The following is a 23,740-nucleotide window of genomic DNA, read 5'->3' on the forward strand; positions in this document are numbered from 1 at the left end:
CGTGACCTGATATATGTAAGTAGATGCACATACTCTTTCAGAATAAAAAATGACGCACCCTGAAGTAATTATCAAATTGGGAGCAAAGCAATAGAAGTGACATAGATGGACAGACAAACAAATGATTCCAATTTCGGAAAAATTGAATGATTCATTCAAGAGAAAGAGCGCTGGTTGGAGGGTCCTGCCCATAATGCTCCAAATGTCCTCAATTTGGGGAGAGATCCGGCGATTTTACTGGCCAAGGTGGGGTTTGGCAGGCACGCAGTAGAAACTCTTGCCGTGTGCGAGCGGTCATTATCTTGATGAAATGTCAGTCCAGGATGCTTGTCATGAAGGGCAACAAAACGGGGCATACAATATTGTCGACGTATGGCTGTTCTGTAAGGGTGCCGCAGATAAGAACCAAAGGGGTCCTGTTATAAATGAAAAGGCGTCCCAGACTAGCACTCTCAGGTTGCCGGGCCTTATGACGGGTGACAGTCGGGCTGGCATCCCACTGCTGTCGCTCGTCATCGAGGCTCAGTTTGAGGAGGGACTCATCACAGAAGACAATTCTACTCCAGTCAGTGAGATTCTAGGCCCCGATTTTTGTCTTAGAGTGTATGTCCTCTAACTCCAAACTACCTCAATTATCTGAATGTATATTGGCTTTGTTTGGGATTTGATTAAAATGTTCAGGTCGTGGGGGACTTCCAAATCTCCAGGCACTCGAGATTTGAAGGCCCTCCAGGACCAGAGTTAGGGGCCGGGTGGATCCCGCCACCCCTCTCCCCCCCCCCCCTCCGCCCCTTAGTCGTCCACTGATCGCTAAGTAAAGTACACTGCCTAATTAAAAGTATCTCGATACCCCTATGTAACGCGGAATTGACCACTAGATGTCAGGAACGGCGAACCCGCCAGCATGAAAGGACGAGGGGAGTAGCGTATTGTCAGCAGAAAAGTAGTAACAGCAAAATTGGCCGACCGAGAGAGGTAAGTTATTTCGAACGTGAATTAGTCAGTGGATGTCACCTGAATTACAAATATATCAGAGACATTTCAATTCTTCTAAAGCTGCCCAAGCAGACTATTCCTGATGTCACTGTGAAGTGGAAACGGGAAGGAACAACCCCAGCTAATCTGAGACTACATAGCGTTCTGTACTGCACGGGGGCAGTAGGGCATTGCGGAGTGTGGTCGTAAAAATCGCATGAAATCAGCGGAAGGGACCCCTCGAAGGTTTCGAAGTACTATCAGCAGCCCAGCTACCACTATGACTGTGCGTAGGGAGCAAAAATGAACGGGTTATAGTAGTCGAGCAGCTCTTCGTAAGCCGCATATTTTTTTATTTGGTGCTAATCGAAGCTTTAGGTGATGTAAAGAGCGAAGCCACTGGGCAATGGATGACTGGGACTACGTAATTTAGAGTGACGAATCACGCTACATCCTGTGGAAATCCGATGGAAGGGTTTGGGTTTCAAAAATGGTTCAAATGGCTCTGAGCACTATGGGACTTAACATCTGAGGTCATCAGTCCTCTAGAACTTAGAACTACTTAAACCTAACTAACCTACGGACATCACACAAATCCATGCCCTAGACAGGATTCGAACCTGCGACCGTAGCGGTCGCGCGGTTCGAGACTGAAGCGCCTAGAACCGCTCGGCCACCACGGCCGGTAGGTTTGGGTTTGTGAATTCCTGGAGAACGTTACCTTCCATCTTGTGTAGCGCCAACAGTGAAGTCTGAAGGAGGTGGTGTTACGGTATAGCGGTGTTTTCGTGGTTACGGTGTGGTCTCGTTATTGCAACTAAGAAAGCGCTAAATGCGGAAGGATATGAACACGTAACAGCATTGTAGTGTTACTGCGTAAAGTCAGCGCCGGCACACCAGTCGGGAACGACAGAGGAGAGAACATTGTGAGAAGAGGTCAGCCAATCGCACACTGACCGACCGACCTCCCTCCAGGACAACGCGACAGCAGTGGCCCCTACGTGAAGACGACATAAGAGCCGCACCAGACTGGTGGCACGACTTTGGTAGCAGCTTCAACGTTAGCAGCACAATTAGAGATCAGCAGTCACTGCAGCTCAGTTGACAGACTTTTGATAGTAGCGGTCACTAGGACCAGAGGTATTACTTGTGATTGTCTGTTCTGAAGAAGACTATTATTTTGTATGTCGCCCTTTGCTTGCGACACATCTGTGTAATTGCACCTGTGGATGATCATGTATAAATGACTACAGGAATTCTCACATCAAAGTTAGGTATTTTTACTTGTCTTGTTGTAATAAAACTCATTAATACGAGTTGTTTGATTGTTTGCCTAGCGATCCGGATATGCAGGGTTCCTAGATACAACATATAGCCCAATGGAATGGCTTTGACATGAATTAGAACGTCGTCTTCGCTCCAGACCCCAGTGTCTGGTGTCGGCTCTTTTGGAACTTTGGAAGTATTGTCTGCAATTTCTTCACAGGCATTCAGACACCTCAGTGACGTGTTCCCAGCAGAGTACAAGCCGTCATAAAGGCGAAGGGTGGACACCCCAGATTAATGCCCACTAATATGTGGCCAGACACATTTGATCAGACAATGTATTTACATCTTGAAGGATACTCCGAAGCCACTTGACATTGCATGGTGGAGGGTACTTTGTACAACTACTAGTCTTTGCCTTGCCCGTTCCACCTGCAAATGGAGGGAGAGCATTTGCGTAACTCTCTCTTACTAAACGAATCCACCGCTCCACTCTCCTGGATTGGTTCGAAGTCTTATATCAGGCCAGCCTACTTGGAATTGCACAACATGCGAGCGGTACTCAGGAATGCGATCACCTTTATATGTGCACTACACATTTCGAGAAGTCTCCAAAAAAAAACGTAGCTGGCCATTCACCTTCTCTATAACTGATTTCAAGTGCTCTTTTCATTTCACGTCTTTTCGCAAAATTAAACCGAGTTATTTAATCTCGCAAAATTACGCCCAGTAGTTTAATCGACGTGATTGCATATTCGAACATTACAGGAATTTCTGTTTCACCAGTCCTTGTTAACCTACATTTATCCACGTTTACAGCAAGCTACCATCCATTGCACCGAACAAAAATTCTAATTCCTCCTGAACCTCCCTACACTCACTCAGTAACGACACTTTTCCGTTACTTCCACGTCATCAGCAAATAGGTTCAGATTGGACTCCATCTGACAGATAGCTTACATACACGGAAAACAAGAGCGGTCTTATCACACTTCCTGGGACACTCATAAATTTTCCTTTGTCTCTGATGAGAACCCGCGGTCCAGGACAACATAAACTGTTAGTACTAGTTACATATTTAGTCACCAAGTACTGGAATGGAGCGGACTGTACAGCTCTCGTGGTATCTTGAAGACTTTATTGTTACCTCGCGACCCGCGGAGAGAAAAGGCAAGAAAAGAGTGTTGTTGACGGAGCTCCACTCTCTCACAGAAGCGCAGCAGGTACTTCGCGTCGAATGGGCCATATAATGCTCCAGCACTGCGGTAATGACAATCTTACAGAGCTTCTAAGATCAGGGCCGGCAGTGAAACGCGAGATGGAAAAGGGTGGGTTAAAGTTATGTGCAAGGCTGGAAGGAAGGGAGGAAGGACGGACGGTTGTGGTGTAACGTCGCGTCGACGACGAGGTCGTTATAGACGGAACTCTAGTTCAAATGGAGGGGGAGGGACGGAGGAAGAATCGGCTGTTTCCTTTAATAAGTAAGTAACCGGCGTGACATCAAGTGGTGTAGCGGAAACCAACTGCTGGAGATCTGCTTTTTTGTTTTGTTTTTAATTTATTGGCTTTCAGGACGTGCCCATATAGCCATCTCAACAATGAATGTCAGTTATCATGATACGATCGTAAGGGCAACACCATACCCAGTCCCTGCCCGAAAAAAATTTCCAGGATGGCCGGGGATCGAACCCAGGGCCCTTCGTGTAGTAATCCACCGCGCTGACCGCACAGCTACTGAGGTGGACTACGGAAATCTCAACTCCGCTGTTTGAGAACGTGTGCGCAGTGACTTCACCAGTGGTTAACAACGTTCGGAATGAAATATAGATTTACCGGTGTGCTCCATAGACAATTCATCAGCCATTGATCTTGGCTTTTCTTGCAATTCAGTGCAAGTATCAAATTGAAAAGAATTAAAAATGAGGTGGTAAACAATGGCGCTGGTATACTTTGCTAAGGGTGCTCACGCAGCCATACTGTAACTTGGAACTGTGAATCAGAAACCGCTCTTGCTAAACAGCTAAACAAGAAGGAGTGGCTTACTTTGACCTACACGGAGCCATCCAGGGGAATCACAACAAAGTACACTGAAGAGCCAAAATATAATGACCATCTGCATAATAGACTTCGGTCGACCTTCGGAACCAAATACAGCAGCCATTCTGCGCGGTATGGATTCGATAAATTAGTGGTAGTTCTTCGGAGGTATGTGGCAAAACATACCTACGCGTTGGTCACGCAATTCCCGTAAATTACTGATCAGTGGTTTGTGGGCGAAAACCTGTGGTCCAATAGCGTTCCAGATGTGTTCCATTACACCAGGTGAATTTTGTGGCTAAAACACCGATGTGAGTTCACTATTAAGCTCCTCAAACCACAATAGCACGATTCTGGCCTTGAGACACTGACAAATTACTCTACTGGAAGATGCCGTTGCTGTTGGGGGAAACGTCGAACGTGAAGAGATGCAGATGGTCGGCAAAATGTTCACACGTAGTGCACAGCTGTTCAGTACCTTCGGTTACTGCCACTCCTGTAAGCACAGGTGAATGTTTCCCGTAATAGAGGGTGTCCGGAAAGACTTTCCCTGATTACATAAATTGATAACTCAGGTTAGAAGTAAGATACAAACATGAAACTTGTGTCGAATTGTTTACAACTATCAAAGTTTTTTTCTGTTTTAGGTTCGCAGTACGTAAGTAGTGGATGAGGTGCAGTGCCCAAGAAGCCATGTTAACCAGTCAGGAGAAGGCACAGTGTGTCCTGTGGTACCATGAGACACGGTCACCAACCACAGTGCAGAGACACTTCCAGACAACATTTGGAAGGAATCCACCTGATGTCAAGACCATTAAAGCCTGGTATGAGACGTTCAAGAACACAGGATCGGTTGCTGACCATCCGAGGTCTGGTCGACCAAGAACCTCAGCAGACAGGGTGGAAGCTGTAAGGCAGTCTTTTCTGCAAGTTCCGAAGAAATTGGTGTGCAGGGCCTCACGTGAATTACAGATGCCAAAAAGCTCTCTCCATGACATTTTACACAAACGTTTATTGTTTCGTGTATAGAAAGTGCAAATCGTTCAGGCGTTGTTGCCCAATGACAGTACACGTCGATATGACTTTGCGGTCGAAATGCTATCACGTATTGAGGACGAATGATGGTTATCTCAGACGAATTGCCTTTTCCGACGAAGCGACCTTTTTTGTCAGTGGAGTAGTGAATCGCCATAATGTGCGCATTTGGGGTTCACAGCCCCCTGGCGAGGTCATGGAGTGCACCAGAGGCAGTCCAAAGGTGAATGTTTGGTGCGCGCTATTGAACTATCGAATTATCGGGCCATTCTTCTTCGCTGAGGCTACCATCACATCTGCAGTGTATCTGGACATGTTGTAACTGTATGCTGTTCCTCAGCTGCTTCAGTATCACCCCGATGTCTTGTTTCAGCAAGACGGTGCACGGCCTCATTGGGGTTTGGACGTCCGTGCCTATCTCGATATGACCTTTCCTGGGTGATGGATTGGTCGTGATGGGCCAACTGTTTGGCGTCCACGCTCTCCTGACATAACCCCGTTAGACTTCTTTTTATGGGGTTATGTGAAGGACGAGGTCTACCGAACACGTGTTCAAAAAAATGGCTCTGAGTACCATGGGACTTAACATCTGTGGTCATCAGTCCCCTAGAACTTAGAACTACTTAAACCTAACTAACCTAAGGACATCACACACATCCATGCCCGAGGCAGGATTCGAACCTGCGACCGTAGCAGTCGCGCGGTTCCGGACTGAGCGCCTAGAACCGCTAGACCACCGCGGCCGGCCCGAACACGTGTACCAGATCTTGAAACCCTGCGGCAACGGATAACCACAGTCGTTGAATCGATCCCTCCAGTGATGTTGGCTAATGTGTGGACGGAAATTGAATATCGCCTAGATGTGCTACGTGCTACCAAGGGTGCTCATGTGGAAGTTTACTGATGTGTGAAAAAGACTTTGATAGTTTGTAAACAATTAGACACCAGTTTCATATTTGTATCTTACTTCTGGCCTGAGTTATCAATTTATGTAATCAGGGAAAGACTTTTCGGACACCCTGTATAACATAGCATGTTCCGAGCAGCTGCGTCCTTGGTGCGGTGCACGTATTGAGCTGCCGTTGGCCTGGACGACGGCGTGCCCATCGACGTGGTGTAGCGGGAGACGTGATTCATGCGAACAGGCGACACGCTTCCTTTGATCCACGTTGCATTCTCGGCGATCCCGTGCCCGTTGTAATCATAAATGACGATGTCGTTGGGTCGACACAGGAACACGTAGGGGTTGTTTGTTCAACAATGTGGGCTGAACGTTTGTGTCTGCATCAGCATTCTACTCTGTCGTCAGAATTGTTACAGTTTGCTTTACAGAGCGAGCAACCCTCCCACCTCCTCGTTCTGTGATGAGGCGTGCATATACAATACTTGGTGGCCTACTATTCATCGCCTATTCGTGGTTTCAATACCTGGTGGCCTACTATTCATCGCCTATTCGTGGTTTCATTGTCCTTGCACAGCAGCGACGAAACGAGAACTGAAAGAAAGAGAAATTTAAAGCAGTAATGAAACTACGTTGTAGCTCCGCCACTCATCGTTTTGAAGCAGATGTGATCGGATAGGAAGCGATAATTAAAACTCCTACCTCCTGTTACCTCTCTATAGGGTGATACTCATTGTTGTTTTTAACAATAAGTGAAAAAATAATAACCGAAAAGGCAACAAAAGGCATTTATTTCGGCATTTACGCATTTATATTAAAAAAAGGCAGAATAAGCAACATCAAACTGCAGCGTTTCAATCTCAAATATGTAAATCGTACAGATTCACGTTCAGATTGAAGATAGATTTAAAACAATTAAAAAGTCATTCAGCCACAATTCCGGTCTTTATTAATAACTAAAACAAAATCCATAATGCATGTTCTTGAAAATGGTCATATAGTCGATACTCCAAATCTCTGAGAAGCTGAAGAAAAGGAAAAGCGTCGTTGAAACTGAAAAGCATGACTTGCTCTACAAAATATATAGGCTGTGTTAGGGGTGTAGGTGCAGCTATTTTCATTGGTGGTTGAGGACAACATTACATCACTATTTACTTCATTTGCAGACTAATAATTACAGCTATTAGAAGGAGCATGTTTTTAGGTTGGCTAGTACATGAGTATATGTCGCAACAGCAGATCATTAAAGCTTGTTTTCCTCTCAGCAGCAGGTTAGGTGTTGAAGTGTGGAAGCAAAACGGTCAGGATATACTGACAGGTGTAGTCCAATAAGTGGCGCAGCTACTGCTGCGCAGAAAACATCCTGTGGTAAATTATGTGATGTGTTTGTGGACGACTGTTAGATGCAGAGACAAGTGGGAACATTTTAAGGTGCCAATCATCAAAGTATCTGCATTTATTCCTCTAACATCCGGAATACAGAAACAAGTCAAAAATATTTCAATACAAGCCCGTAGTTTATCCTTAGTGTCTTAGTTTTCTTTGTAATTGCTAGGTAACATTCAAAACTATTTTTCGTCTTGAACAGAGCTGACTTTTTTTCACTGTTGAAAAAAGTTTCTTTTAATTTTTTTTCTCATTTATTTATTTTCTGATTTACGCACAGTGTAAGATTTTTCTTTATCCAAGCCCCGGTACGACTTTTCTCTATTCAAGCAACAATACTGCTAAACCTAAAAAATGTTTTGCTTTCCGATATTTGACTTCTCTTGTAGGAGAACATTCGTACGAAAAATAGTTAGCGTCGTGCAAACTTCGCAATGTGTCATGGAAACAAAACAAACAATAAAATAATGATTGAGAAGGCAGAAAAAGTGCAAGATCCATTACAATAGCATCAGAGTGGTGATAACTGGTTAACTTCCGCAGATAGCAGAATACCGTCCCCAAAAGGCTCCTCCAGAACATCAAACACTCTCCTGTTTCCATGGGTTCAAGCTCCGTCTTGCATGAACCACATCTTATCGAAATCAGGGTCACTTTGGATAGTAGGGATGAAATCGTGTTCCAAAACCTTCATGTACCGTTCGGTAGTCACCTTGCCATCAAGGAATATCGCACGGATTATTCCGTGACTGGACACTTCACACCACACAGTCACCCGCTGTGGGTGAAGAGACTTTTCTTCACGAAAAGCGGATTCTCAGTCCCCCAAATGCGCCAGTTTCGCTTATTGACGAACCCATCCAAACGAAAGTGCGCTTCATCGCTAAACCAAACCATGCACATGCTAATTCTCATCATGCCCCGCAGACAACCGTGCAGTTTGAAACTCCAAACGCAAACCGGTCAGAAGTTATGACGATTTTATTTCGTACAGTTCAATAATTGGCACCCTGTAACTAGGTTAACATCGAACTGAGTAACAGATATCCAAAAGATTTCAAGAACTAATGACCAATTCGATTACCTTATAGAAAACGTCTCACCAATGATTCTAAATAAGATACAAATGCGAAACAAGCAGTAAATGCAAAAACAAAACTTCAAGTGACTGTACACTGGAGACTCTTTGAAGAATCTGGAATTTTTATTTTGTGTTCCATGAAATACGAGTACAATTAATAAAGTCAAGCCCGATATCGGCAACGCTATCCAAAAGCCACTTAAGCGATTCTACTTTCCAGATATGATTGTGCACGTCATTACTAAACACGTGGATGAATGATAGGATTCGTTTGGTGGAATCATAAGACATTTCGTATGCAGATATCATCAATGAAGTATCTTTACCGCACGCTATGAGATAACTTTCTCAACTCCTGACAGTAACTGCTCCTAAAGTTTATAAATTTTGAAATCATCTCATTTGGTACAACTACTACACGCCGTAAAAGTAATCTTTCCGCTGCCATTCTCACATCTCTGTGTCTGTAATGTCTCATGCCGGGATCATACAACACTGGTTCGACTGCATACAGTTCCATAAAACACAATGTTGCCTATGACGTCATAAGAGTTTCCATGACGCTTCGTTCACAAGGGTCGAGTCGGCGAAAGCGTGTCATACCTCGTGGGAGCGCACCTTTAGGCTCGTGCAGTTCTTCACGTTTGGGTGCTTGCTCACCTGTGTTTCGAAACCCTCTCTCTTTAAGGAGGCGGCACGAGTGCCGCTTTATCCCGGCAAGGAGCAGCAATCGATAGCGGCGTGGCGTGCAGAGGTGTGGAGTGGAGTGGCGTGGCATAGCGTGCCGTGATTATCGACTCGGCGGCGGCTCGACCACGTGTACCGGGCTGGTGGCCGCCCGCTGCTCACGCCACCTCGGCGCTTGTAAAATATTCACCAACTAGTGGGGCTGTAGCATCCTCCCCAAGGCGCCGCTCAAGGCTGAACCCATACTGGAGCCGTATTTCTCCCGATACAAAGTAGGGCGGTCATCGGACAACGCCGCCAAGAAGATAAACACTAACAAGGAAAGTACTCTTGCTCCAACAGGTCAAACCGAATACAAACATTTTCAAATACATCGTAGCTGCCTTTGTGTCCTTCTACAAGCAGATACGTAGTTTAAAAATTCTCTCTCTGTTTGAAAGCGCCTCGAAGGCCCAACGGTACAGACCGACCGCCGTGTCCTCCTCACCTGTTAAGCGTCACTGAGTGCGGATATGGAGGGGCTTGTGGTCAGCACACCGCTGTCCCGGGCCGGCCGTTGTGGCCGAGCGGTTCTAGGCGCTTCAATCCGGAACCTCGCTGCTGCTACTGTCGCAGGTTCGAATCCTGCCTCGGGCATGGATGTGTGTGATGTCCTTAGGTTAGTTAGGTTTAAGTAGTTTTAAGTCTAGGGGACTGATGACCTCAGATATTAAGTCCCATAGTGCTCAGAGCCATTTTTGAAGCTCTCCCAGCCGTTGTCAGTTTCCGTGACCGGAGACGCAACATCTCAATGAAGTAGCTCCTCTATTGGCCTCATAAGGCGGAGCACACCCCACTTGCCAACAGCGCTCGGCAGACCTGGACGGTGACCCATCCAACTGCTTGCCAAGACCGACAGCGCTTAACGTCGGTGATCTGATGAGAATCGGTGTTACCGCTGTGGAGAAGACCGTTAGCTATATAATTTTAAAAAGTCAAGGTAAAATTCATCTGCGCTTGTACTACTAATTGGATGTTGTTGTTGTTGTTGTTGTTGTTGTTGTTGCTGCTGCTGCTGCTGCTGGTGGTGTCGTAGCTGTCGTCTACAGTCAGGAGACTGATTTGCTGCAGCTCTCTGCTTTGTCTTATGCAAGCTTCTTGTTCCCTTAATAATTACTGCAATCTAAACACATTTGAAACTGCATACTATATTGAAGCTTTAGTCTCTATATACATTTTTACTCACCACACTTCCCTTCCACTGCCGCCGCGGAAGCTGAGGGGTTGGCATAGCTGGTTACCATGGGGAAAACCCGCGTTCGATTCCCGGTACTAGACGCTTCAGTCTGGAACCGCGCGACCGCTGCAGTCGTAGGTTCGAATCCTGCCTCGGGCATGGGTGTGTGTGATGTCCTTAGGTTAGTTAGGTTTAAGTAGTTCTAAGTCTAGGGAACTGATGACTTCAGATTTAAGTCCCATAGTGCTCAGAGCCATTTGAACCATTTGAACCCGGTACTCCCAAGGATTTCTCCTTGATGGGAGATTGGAGCGGGGTGCACTCAGCCTCGTGATGCCAACTGAGGAGCCACTTGATGTGGAAGCAGCGGCTCCACGGTGCAGTAAGTCGTCACACGACCGGGAGAGCGGCCTCTGTCTAGGGTCGTTGATCGATACTTTTTACAAAAAAATTACCGATATATACCGGCGATATATTTTCCCTCGATATACCGCTATCTAAATGGCAATATCAAGTGCCAATACTTTATTTTATACTATATTTTTCTCACTATTTTTGGTAAATATTTGAAGTTGTTCTTTTGAAATTATAGTAGAACATAATTTTACTTTCACTGTGTGAAGAAGTCTTACCGCATTTTGAACTTCATCATGTGCACTCTTTCTCTTTGACTGTGTGAAACAAGAATATGTGACACAAAAGAACAACTACGGTTGCACGGGCAGGACGGCGGTGTGAATGGAATAACAAGATTTTAGATGTGAAGAAGTAGCACAACAGTTGTATTACAAAACAATTTTTAACGCAGTTATTGTCTGTTTCTTCACATCGGCATTCTTCAAAACCAGTTGCTGAAAATGATGAAAAAATATGTAAACAACAAGATTGGTCTTTACGATGTGTGGAGACGTGTGAGGGGAAATGCCGAAGAAACCGCAACGTTTAGCTTCACCACTAAGTTCAAATGGCTCTGACCACTATGGGACTTAACTGCTGAGGTCATCAGTCCCCTAGGCTTAGAACTACTTAAACCTAACTAACCTAAGGACATCACACACATCCATGCCCGACGCAGGATTCGAACCTGCGACCGTCGCGGTCGCGCGGTTCCAGACTGTAGCGCCAAGAACCGCTCGGCCACTCCGGCCGGCACACCACTAAGTATTGACACTAAAACTGCTACGTCGTCAAAACTAAAAAAAACTAGGAAGGCGACATGAAGCGTTCTAGAAAAATCCGATGCATAACGAAATCGAACGACGGACCGTCGGACACCTTTTAGTGTATCACTTACATGCATTTACCACTGTTAGCAAAGTGGTTATCGCCAACGATGAATGTGCATTGTTATCCTTTCAATGCTTGCTCTAAGGGAGATAGGCAGGCTGCTAGTTTGTTTATGTACAGAATATCTAATAATAAATGAGTGCAGCTTTAAAACCTGCAGTACATTTAAGATATGCAGCCGATATTTTATAGGCAGGTATGTCGATATACTTTCCGGTAATACATCAATATATCGATATCTTTTCTAGCTAGATCGAAAGCTGATAGTGGTATTTCTTTAAATAACCATGTATCAGATTCCCGACATTTTTAAAAATATCAACTGTCCCAGTGCTGACCCCATGCCCCTCCATGCCACATACGTACAGTATGTGATCAATAGTATCCGGACACTTAGCTGAAAATGACTTACAAGTATGTGGCGCCCTCCATCGGTAATGCTGGAATTCAGTATGGTGTTGGCCCGCCCTTAGCTTTGATGACAGCTTCCACTCTAAAAGTCATACGTTCAGTCAGGTGCTGGATGCTTTCTTGGGGAATGGACGCCCATTCTTCAAGGAGTGCTGCACTGAGGAGCGGTATCGAAGCCGGTCGGTGAGGCCTGGCACGAAATCGGCGTTCCAAAATATCTCAAAAGTGTTCTGTTCGATTCAGGTCAGGACTCTGTGCACGCCTGTCCATTAAAGGGATGTTATTGTCGTGTAACCACTCCGCCACAGGCCGTACATTATGAACAGATGTTCGATCATGTTGAAAGATGAAATCGCCACCTCCCAAATTGTTGTTCAACAGTGGGAAGCAAGAAGGTGCTTTAAACATCAATATAGGCCTATGTTGTGATAGTGCCACGCAAAACAACAACGGGTGGAAGACCCTCCATGAAAAACACGACCATACCATAACACCACCGTCTCTGAATTTTACTATTGGCACTACATATGCTGGCATATGACGTTCACCGGGCATTCGCCTTACCTATACCCTACCATCGGATCGCTAGATTGTGTACCGTGATTCGTCACTCCACACAACGTTGTTCCACTGTTCAGTCGTCCAATGTTTACGCTCCTTAGACCAAGCGAGGCGTCGTTTGGCATTTACCGGCGTGATATGTGGCTTATGAGCAGCCGCTCGACCATGAAATCCCATTTTCTCACCTCCCGCCTAACTGTCATAGTACTTCCAATGGATCCTGATGTAGTTTAGAATTCGTGTGTGATGGTCTGGATAGATATCTGGCTATTACACATTACGACCCTCTTCAACTGTCGGCGGTCTCTATCAGTCAACAGACGATGTCGGCCTGTACGCTTTTGTGCTGTACATGTCCCTTCACGTTTCCACTTCACTAGCGATGTTTATGAGTGTAGAAATCTCGCGTACAGACGTATGACACAAGTGACACCCAATCAAGACGTATGACATAAGCGACACCCAATCACCTGACCATGTTCGAAGTCCGTGAGTTCCTTGGAACGCCCCATTCTGCTCTCTCACGATGTCTAATGACTACTGAGGTCGCTTATATGGAGTACCTGACAATAGGTGGCAGTACAATGCACCTAATATGAAAACGCATGTTTTTGGGGGTGTCCGGATACTTTTGATCGCATAGTGTATGATGCCGAACGGCAAAGACGACACGGCCCTCGGTCGACATCCCTCGGGCCATCTGTGCCTGGACTACGGGCTCGTTTCCGTTTTTAAACTTTCTTCCACTAGCAAACAGGTGATTCCCTGATGCTTCAGAACGTTTATTTTTCCCTGGGCAGCAGGTCAGGCGTTTGACAAAAAAAAAAAAAAAATGTTCAAATGGCTCTGAACACTATGGGAGTTAACTTCTAAGGTTATCAGTCCCCTAGAACTTAGAACTACTTAAACCTAACTAACCTAAGGACATCACACACATCCATGCCCGAGGCAGGATTCGAACCTGCGACCGTAGCGGTCGCGCGGTTCCAGACTATAGGGCATACATCCGCTCGGCCACCCCGGCCGGCCGTGGACACATGCGCGAAGTGGTTATTTTATACTGACAGGGGTGGTCCACTTAGTAGGGCAGAAAGATCAGGTCGTAAAGTGCGTGACGTTTTTGCCGGAACGCTGTTCGATGCAGAGAAAAAACAACCAGCACGCTGTTTGTGTACATATTAGAATACCACATACATGGAGGCAACAAAAGTCATGGGATAGCGATATGCACACATACAGATGGCGGCAGTATCGCGTACACAAAGTAATAAAGGGCAGTGCTCTGGCGCAGCTCTCATTTGTAGTCGGCTAATTAATGTGAAGAGGTTCACGTGGGTTATGGCGGCATGACGGGAATTAACAGGCTTTGGACGTGGAATGCTAGTTGGAGCTAGACGTATGGGACATTCCATTTCGGAAACTGTTAGGGAATTCAGTATTGCAAGATCCACAGTGTCAAAAGTGTGCCGAGAACACAACATTTCAGCTGTTATCTTTCACCACAGACAACGCAGTGGCCGACGGCCTTGACTTAACGACCGAGAGCAGCGACGTTTGCGTAGACTTATGAGTAGTAAAAGACAAGCAATAGTGCACGAAACAACTGCAGAAATCAATGTGGGATTTAAATTGAACGTGTCCATTAGGACAGTGTAGAACAGTGTGACGAAAAAAAAAAAAAAACCTAACAGCACGAAATCGCCTGCAGCGCCTCTCCTGGGCTTGTGACCATAGCAGTTGGGCTCTAGACGAATAGAAAACCGTGGCCTGGTGATATAAATCCCAATTTCAGTTCGTAAGAGTTGATGGTATGGTTCGGGTATGGCGCAGACCCCATGAAGCCATGGGCCCCAATTGTCAACAAGGCCCTGCGCAAACTGATGGTTGCTCGATAATGGTGTGGGCTGTGTGTACGTGGAATGGACTGGGTCCTCTGGATATTCGGCTCCTTTGAGGCCATTTGCAGCCATTCATGGGTTTCAAGTTCCCAAACGACGATGGAATTTTTTGGATGACAATGGGCAATGTCACGGGCCAGAACTGTTCGTGATTGGGTTGAAAAATATTCTGGACAATTCGAGTGAATGGTTTGGCCACCCGGATCGTCCAACGGGAGCCCCATCGAACATTTATGGGACATAATTGGGCGGTCAGTTCGTGCACAAAATTTTGCACCGGCAACACTTTCGCAACTATGGACGGCTGTAGAGCCAGAATGGCTCAGTATTTCTACAGGGAACTTCCATGCCACGTCGAGTCGTCGAGTTGCAGCACTACGCTGGGAAAAAGAAGGTCCGACTCGGTATCAGGAGGTATCCCATGACTTTTGTCACCTGAGCGTATAACAGTACCTGCGCTAATACCCGTTACACTCGTTACTCTACAACCAACGTAAAAGTCCATACCCCACGTGACCATAGCGAAAAATAAAACTACACAACCACGCTTAGCAGAGAAACGGGCCGCAGACAGCAAGCAGTACTTCAACTCATTGGTTGTCTGCGATCATCATACACTCCTGGAAATGGAAAAAAGAACACATTGACACCGGTGTGTCAGACCCACCATACTTCCTCCGGACACTGCGAGACGGCTGTACAAGCAATGATCACACGCACGACACAGCGGACACACCAGGAACCGCGGTGTTGGCCGTCGAATGGCGCTAGCTGCGCAGCATTTGTGCACCGCCGCCGTCAGTGTCAGCCAGTTTGCCGTGGCATACGGAGCTCCATCGCAGTCTGTAACACTGGTAGCATGCCGCGACAGCGTGGACGTGAACCGTATGTGCAGTTGACGGACTTTGAGCGAGGGCGTATAGTGGGCATGCGGGAGGCCGGGTGGACGTACCGCCGAATTGCTCAACACGTGGGGCGTGAGGTCTCCACAGTACATCGATGTTGTCGCCAGTGGTCGGCGGAAGGTGCACGTGCCCGTCGACCTGGGACCGGACCGCAGCGACGCACGGATGCACGCCAAGACCGTAGGATCCTACGCAGTGCCGTAGGGGACCGCACCGCCACTTCCCAGCAAATTAGGGACACTGTTGCTCCTGGGGTATCGGCGAGGACCATTCGCAACCGTCTCCATGAAGCTGGGCTACGGTCCCGCACACCGTTAGGCCGTCTTCCGCTCACGCCCCAACATCGTGCAGCCCGCCTCCAGTGGTGTCGCGACAGGCGTGAATGGAGGGACGAATGGAGACGTGTCGTCTTCAGCGATGAGAGTCGCTTCTGCCTTGGTGCCAATGATGGTCGTATGCGTGTTTGGCGCCGTGCAGGTGAGCGCCACAATCAGGACTGCATACGACCGAGGCACACAGGGCCAACACCCGGCATCATGGTGTGGGGAGCGATCTCCTACACTGGCCGTACACCACTGGTGATCGTCGAGGGGACACTGAATAGTGCACGGTACATCCAAACCGTCATCGAACCCATCGTTCTACCATTCCTAGACCGGCAAGGGAACTTGCTGTTCCAACAGGAAAATGCACGTCCGCATGTATCCCGTGCCACCCAACGTGCTCTAGAAGGTGTAAGTCAACTACCCTGGCCAGCAAGATCTCCGGATCTGTCCCCCATTGAGCATGTTTGGGACTGGATGAAGCGTCGTCTCACGCGGTCTGCACGTCCAGCACGAACGCTGGTCCAACTGAGGCGCCAGGTGGAAATGGCATGGCAAGCCGTTCCACAGGACTACATCCAGCATCTCTACGATCGTCTCCATGGGAGAATAGCAGCCTGCATTGCTGCGAAAGGTGGATATACACTGTACTAGTGCCGACATTGTGCATGCTCTGTTGCCTGTGTCTATGTGCCTGTGGTTCTGTCAGTGTGATCATGTGATGTATCTGACCCCAGGAATGTGTCAATAAAGTTTCCCCTTCCTGGGACAATGAATTCACGGTGTTCTTATTTCAATTTCCAGGAGTGTATTTCCTGGGCAACACGAGCGATAAGCAATAGATTGCGGCGATCTGCGCACGTGCGTTCGATGTAAGCGCAGATCTCACGACATGGAACGGATTGCTGTGACTCATCACTAGTATGTGGCACACTTCACAGAAATCCTGTTCTTACTTGGCGAAAGTAATGCTTTCGGTTTGCGAAGTATCGTTCATTACTTGTCAGACATCTGCGAAAGTAATGCTTTTGGTTTGAAAAGTACGAGCTGTGTGAGAAAGGTAATGAAACTGACTTTTTATCTAACTAAATATCTGTGTTTTTCAAACAAGAATACTGTCCCCTCCAACGTAGTTGTCTTCGGCAGCTGTACACAGGCAGAGCCGTTGTTCCCGGTCTTCGTAGCAGCGCTGAAAGGCTTCAACTCAAAGGAGGTTTAAAATGTCAATCACATTTTTTGAATCATCTCCAGCGTCCCAAAACAACGTCCTTTTGAGACATTTTTCAACTTAAGAAAAGAAAAAAGTCGGAAGAACTCCGATAAGGTGAACAGGGGGACTGTGCAACAACAGGTATGCTTCTTGAGGTCAAGATCTCCGTGATGGAAGTGGCCGTGTGCCACGGGGTGTTGTTAAGATGGGACATCCATTTGTTTGCAATGTCCGATCTCACCTCTAGTCACACTTTTCCTGAAACTTTAAAGTACATCTTTCTAAAACACTTGGTTGACAGTTTGTCCTGAAGAAACAAATTCTTTATACACGATACCTCTCCTGTCAAGAAAGCTAATCAGTATTTTTTTATCGTCGATTAGCTCATTCGAGCTTTTTCGATCGAGGAGATGTCTCAGTCTGCCATTCCTCACTTTGCCGCTTTGTCTCTGGATGATACTCAAAAATCCACGATTCATGACCTTCAAATGGTTCAAATGGCTGTGAGCACTATGGGACTTAACATCTGAGGTCATCAGTCCCCTAGACTTAGGAGTACTTAAACCTAACTAACCTAAGGACATCACAAACATCCGTGCCCGAGGCAGGATTCCAGCATGCGACTGTAGCAGCAGCGCGGTTCCAGACTGAAGCGCCTAGAACCGCTCGGCCACAGCGGACGGCTCATCACCTTCGATCAGACGACTGAACCATTTGTGGTCACTGGCAGTCCTCTCAAGAAGATCAACGCGCACGTTTCTTCGATTGTCTTGCTCTGTGAGGTTTTTCGGCACCATTTTGGCACAAACCTTCCGCATAAGAAAATCTTCGGTCAAAATTTGATGTGCGGTGAAACAGTTTAAGGTTAACAAGTCACCCATCACCCTTACTACTAAAGGTCCGTCTGGTCTCACAATAGTACGCACACGTTCGACGTTTCGTCGGTTTTTTAAGTGGAAGCTCTCCCTGAGTGAGGTTTACCTTCAACGTGTTCTCGGCCTCCCAAAAAGATTTGTGCCAGCGAAAAACTTGTGCTCTTGATAAGTTATGTTCCCCTCAGGCCTGTTTCAACTTTTCGAAAGTCACACTCGCGGATTCTTCAATTTCAACACAAAACTTGATGGCATAAAGCTGCTCTAAATTCCGCTGCTCGATTTTCGTAACACAACAAAAACAAAACTTCTGACGGTGCTCTCGAAAATGACGTGACGGCTGTACGGAGCTGTAACTCGAACTGAGCATCTAGAAGGGATGAACACACCGCTCTACACAAGCAGAACAACACAGCGTTGTCAAATTGCTCACAGTGTTGTCAGTCTGAGTCTTTTTCTAGGACAGCTCGTATTTTGTAGCAAGTGGCATGTTCTATGTTGGATCCTCAAATCTCCACATCATTCCATGTGAAATGGTAAGCTTAACAGATAAAACATTTGTCACTGTCCCTAAAGATCACACTGGAGTGCTGTAGCTTGTATAAAAATTATACCAGGCGGAAATGAGACCGTAGGCCGCTGACGTCATGGCAGGGAAGTTGCGTGTATGTATCCGCCAGCTGTATGGAATCGACACAGTGAGAATGGTCAAGGTGTAAAATAGCAAATAGCAGCTATTGTTCCGACGTCCACACCGCATATGAAGCTCCCCTGTTTGTTGCTCCATCAATGTGGAGTATCAGAACTGTCCGCAAGGAACGGTATATCACTCCCAGCCACGTAACACAGCCTAAAAACTGTGGTCGTAAAAAGATCCTAACAGAAAGAGACCAGATATGAGTGTCGTGCTTTGTCCATGACAATCCGTTTTAAACCCGACAGGAATTTTTCTTGATGAATAAATCGCCATGACAAATCCTTTATTTGGATAAAATAGTTCACACGATCTGGGCTTCAGGACGTAAATCACATCTTCAGGCGCTACAAAAATAAAGGAAAACTAGGAGGGTGTCTTCACAACCTTAACATCAAAAGGTCCTAAACAGATGATTGCGAACGAGAGAATCGTACCAGTCACGTGAAAAATCCATCGAATTTATGGAGTAGGATGCAAGATCCTGTGTGGGTGAGGCATGAAAAGGTTCTCTGAGTCAACCAGTACCACACCGGGTAAACGGGCCCAACCGAAAAAAAAAAAAAAAAAAAAAAAGTCGAATGTAACAGCAAATAAGCACTCATTGCCAGCCTAATGTAACGTATGAACCAACTGTGAACGATTAGACATATGGCATGGGCTTCAGAAATTAAAGTAAAGTCATAAAAGCCGTAGACTGCCACTTGGTGAACCTCTAAAGTAGCTTGCCATAAAGCGTCGAGCCCGCCGCATAATGCGGACGGCCGCGAATACAACTCCACTGCTGAACTCGAGCGATGTGTGTAAAGCAGCAGCTGTGTAAACTGAGCGTACTGCAGCTCCATAAATCACGTTAGAGGTGGACGTATGACAGATAGTAGTCGTTTCTTTATGGTAGAGAGTAGCTAGTGTTACCTGAAGATAAATGTGAAGTGACGTTAGATGATGTGTTCACAAATCTCGATGCGACCACGAAATTCGATAGCAGTCGACAAATGAACAACTCTGGAGATGCCTTCTTGGATTTACTTACTTATTTTGCTGTTTACATATTATAAATTGCGTGTAATGACACTATGCCGTTTCAAGGCGACGGCGAAACGAAGATTTATCACAAACATGTCGCTCTTAGTAAGAGTTGTTATAATTAGATGTCAGTTAATGACGTAACGGCGGTACAAAGCCTTCAGGAAATTCTAAGACGGAATAAACTGTTGGAAGTTACACGAGGTCACTGTACTGTAGTAGATAGAGGCATGGTGTTAAAAAGAAGGTTCATGTTCTGAAACACTTTTTATACATTTTCATGTTTGTAAAAGATTCTGGCACTTCCTCAGAAACTTAATAGAAGAAGTATGATCTGTAATATTCGATGTTATACTGAGAGTCCCAGGAGGAATTGTCAATATTCAGGGATATGTCAGGAACGCTCCAGTGAAGAAAAAGAGTTCATAAGGACATATGCCCTGTTTCGAATGCTTTATGAGGTAGAACACATTTAGTGTACAGATGATTTTGGGCTTGTGGCGTGCAAATATCTGTCTTACCGACGCAGCCTCTTTGACGTTTTATTCTAGCCAAACCTAACTCGTTGCTTTCAATCTCTTTACTCGGGATGTCTTTCTACCATCAAATTAGCCTGTTAAACGCACAGTTGTCCATGGTGTGTTGTGACTGAAATAGCGCGAGGGGTTTATACTATGAAAAACGCATATTATAATGTTTACTAATTGTTCACAAGTGTACACCTGACAATGTATTGAATAATCCAGAAAATAAATAAGAAAATAAATTAAATGTGTTCTGTCTTGGAAACCATTTGAAATAGGGCATATGGCCATTTGAAGTTTTTTGCTTCAAATGATCGTGCCTATCATATCCCAGAATATTGACAGTTCCTCCTACGGCACTCAGTATACACATAAGAGCACTCTCCCTCACGACTGAGTTTGTTCGTTTTTGTGAACATGCCAGGGAATACGGAGGCACAGACTGAGAGAATAGTCATCTGAATCAGACGCACTTTAACTGCAAAAATTGACCAGAGAACGTAATAATAAGTGTCATAAATGACTTCCTGATACACGCAGATTCATATATTCATTAGAAACTATAGATAAAGTCGTGTGACAACTTTCGTTTTTTAATCAGACCGATGTGGTATACTTTGCTTCAAATTGACTTGTTCCTTTTCTGTCAAAGCAACTATCGGCGTTTTTGGATTCTTCACGCTCTGTTTCTAGAGTATTCATTACTCAAGTACGGAGGGCACGTAATATTCTGTAAATATAACTGTAAGACATACACAATGGATAAGGTAGCGCGAGTGAAACAACGGACACTGTATAATTAATTGGAATAAAACAACAGAAATCTTTATGATTCATTCACGTATTTGCAACACGTTTTCGTTTCTGAACTGACGTCAAAATGAAATACGTATAATCACTTTGGCAGAAAAAGAAACAAGGTAATCTAATGCAAAACATACACTTCAGCCTGCTTAAAAAACGAAAGATGTGACTTGTTTCATTTCTTCGCTAGAGCATGAAATGTTGGTTGCGGTAACAGACTGATGCAAAGGGAGTGCACGACGTAACTTATAGGACAATTATTAAATCAACAACCGGTCACATTACTTCCAATGATGACACAATGCAGCCAGTGTACCAGACTCACGATTACTTTCACACGATGGTGGAACTAAATACAAATGCTATTACAAAGACGACTTCTAGGTGCTCGCGTCGTATCGACGCGATCACTGTGCGTATTGTTAGAATAGATAGAATAGAGATCTCAGCCTATCACTACCGAGTTCCGTGTAAGCTTCGATTGAAACCCCGAAACCTCCCCCCCCCCACCTCCCCCACCCCTTCCGTAAAACTCAATGCGAACGCGAAACGCCATGGAAGTCGAGCAATTTGCTAGACGTCACTTCCCGTTAAGCTTCAGGTGAAACTAGATTCACCTCCTTATGGTGCTTCTTGGACAAATGGCACTGTAGAAGTAACTCTGTGACAATAGGGTGGTGTTATTCTCGCGGGCCAGGGAATGCCTTTTTCTCATAGGCAGACTAGTGGCAGAAGAACTCACGCAGTTGTCCTGGCTGGTTCTTAAATTGTCTATCTTTCTCGTTTTTTGACAGTTTTTGCGCCCTCTCTGTGCCTGCGCCCTTGGTGCGGGCCTAACTCGCCACCTCCTCAGTACGATCTTGTTTTGAAATACGTTGTATGCTTGCGTGTCTGAAATAGACCGCCTGTCATTCACATAAAGATTCTGCGCATGCGCCGGTCGTAATAACCGACCGTAACTGCGCGACGCGGTTGCGCTGCACGTCATGATACCTGGAGCTAGCCCACAGATGGCTCTCTACGCGGGAGGCGGCGTGTAGCGGGAAGTTCTCGCTTGGCCTTGACAGCAGTTTTAAGTCCGCATAATCAGTGTGACGTTGATGAAGCTCGCTTGGGTGCAGTTGTGAACTGCGCGAGGCGTGACAGTTCAGTCAGCGAGACAGGAGGCTGTAGGTGGCAGGCGTGCCTGTGAGCTGAGTTTACGCTCGTAGCAGCAGCGGAGGACGTGTCAGTCGGAGAAAGAACTCACCTGGCGGAGGAGGGCGCGAGACGCGCAGCGGCCGGTGGAAGGCAAGGCACGGGACGGGACGGCTAGGCTGCCGCCGTGCCGCGCACTGCCGGCTGGCTGCGTGGGCGGCACGCCGCGACACGCCGCGATAATCGATCTCTGGCGAGCCCAACGCGGCGCGGCCCAGTCAGTGGGGGCGCTGCCTCTGCCGGTCCATTCAACTCCGCGCTCACGAGTGTGGGGTGGGAGCAGCCTGCCTGCCGCGCGGGTTGCCTGCGCACGGGCGATATAAGCTCCGCGAAATGCGAGACCCGCTGCATTTGAGGCCTGTGAAAGTTTTAGGACTATACCTTACTGTGCTACGCCCTCCTTCTTTGGCTACATTTTGCTGCAACGTATTAATTTCAAAAGTCCGTCGAAGCTGCGTTATTCCTGGAGTCGTTCAACCATCGACACGTACCTTTGTTGTAACCTTATTCGGCGATTATGATATTGAACGCAGATTTAGCGGAGTAATCCGCAATACATCCTCGCTTAATTCATTAAAAACTGTCAATTGTTACATTCCTTCTGGCATCAATTAGAATGGAAAAAGTTCGTATTAAAAAAAAATTATTGCAGTTGCTTTTTGCACAGTTTTTTTTTCCTTTCAAAGACTGTATCAGCCAGAGACATAACGTTAGTAGTAGTAAGTCAATATCCGTCTATTCTCTTAACAGATCTGAATTTCCAAATCAGTTTAATTCTTAGTCCAGATTCGGATGTGCTGCATTTATATAGAGAAGGACATCGATCATTACTTTTCGTCCAATCATTTTTTAGGTTATTATTGGTTAAACTACTGTAAACATTATTGCTCCATCCCTGATGACGTCTTTGCATGTAATAACAAAAAAAAATATTGTTAATATTGTTGTAACAAGGAGCAAACAGATCCAGTTTTTCTGAAATTAGAGATACGAGTGGACTTCGAAAAGGAACCATTCAAAAACCAAGATCGCACAAAATATTTTTTATTTAAGACAACCGGTTTCAAGAGTCTTAGCTGTCATCTTCAGGTCTTAAACATTTTTTTGTAGTAAAACATGTTGATTTTACGCTGAACCTCATGCATAAGATGTCAAGTTTAAAGGTTTTTCATCGCTAAAATACGAGGGTTGTACAGAAAGTAAGTTACGATCGGTCGCGAAATCGAAACCACAGTGAAAACCAGAAACCTTTTATTTGCAACGGTTAAATACACCTTCCACTTACTTCTCTACAAAGTCGCACACTGGACTCGCATTCGGGAGGACGACGGTTCGATCCCGTCTCCGGCCATCCTGATTTAGGTTTTCCGTGATTTCCCTAAATCGCTTCAGGCAAATGCCGGGATGATTCCTTTGAAAGGGCACGGCCGATTTCCTTCCCTAT

At 46.0% G+C, this 23,740-nt stretch overlaps 1 protein-coding gene across 1 annotated transcript in view; it reads right to left on the reverse strand.

Moving 5' to 3' along the window:
• Window positions 1-22,499, reverse strand: part of LOC126260465 (alpha-taxilin) — a 234,459-nt gene extending 211,960 nt beyond the window's left edge. Inside the window, exon 1 of the mRNA XM_049957796.1 lies at window positions 22,349-22,499. The gene's annotated coding sequence lies outside the window, so the exon portion shown is untranslated. The remainder of the gene's footprint in view (window positions 1-22,348) is intronic.
• Between the last annotated feature and the right edge of the window lie 1,241 nt (window positions 22,500-23,740).

Source organism: Schistocerca nitens, chromosome 1, assembly GCF_023898315.1.
Source record: "Schistocerca nitens isolate TAMUIC-IGC-003100 chromosome 1, iqSchNite1.1, whole genome shotgun sequence".
In the NCBI taxonomy this organism is placed as follows: Eukaryota; Metazoa; Arthropoda; class Insecta; order Orthoptera; family Acrididae; genus Schistocerca; species Schistocerca nitens.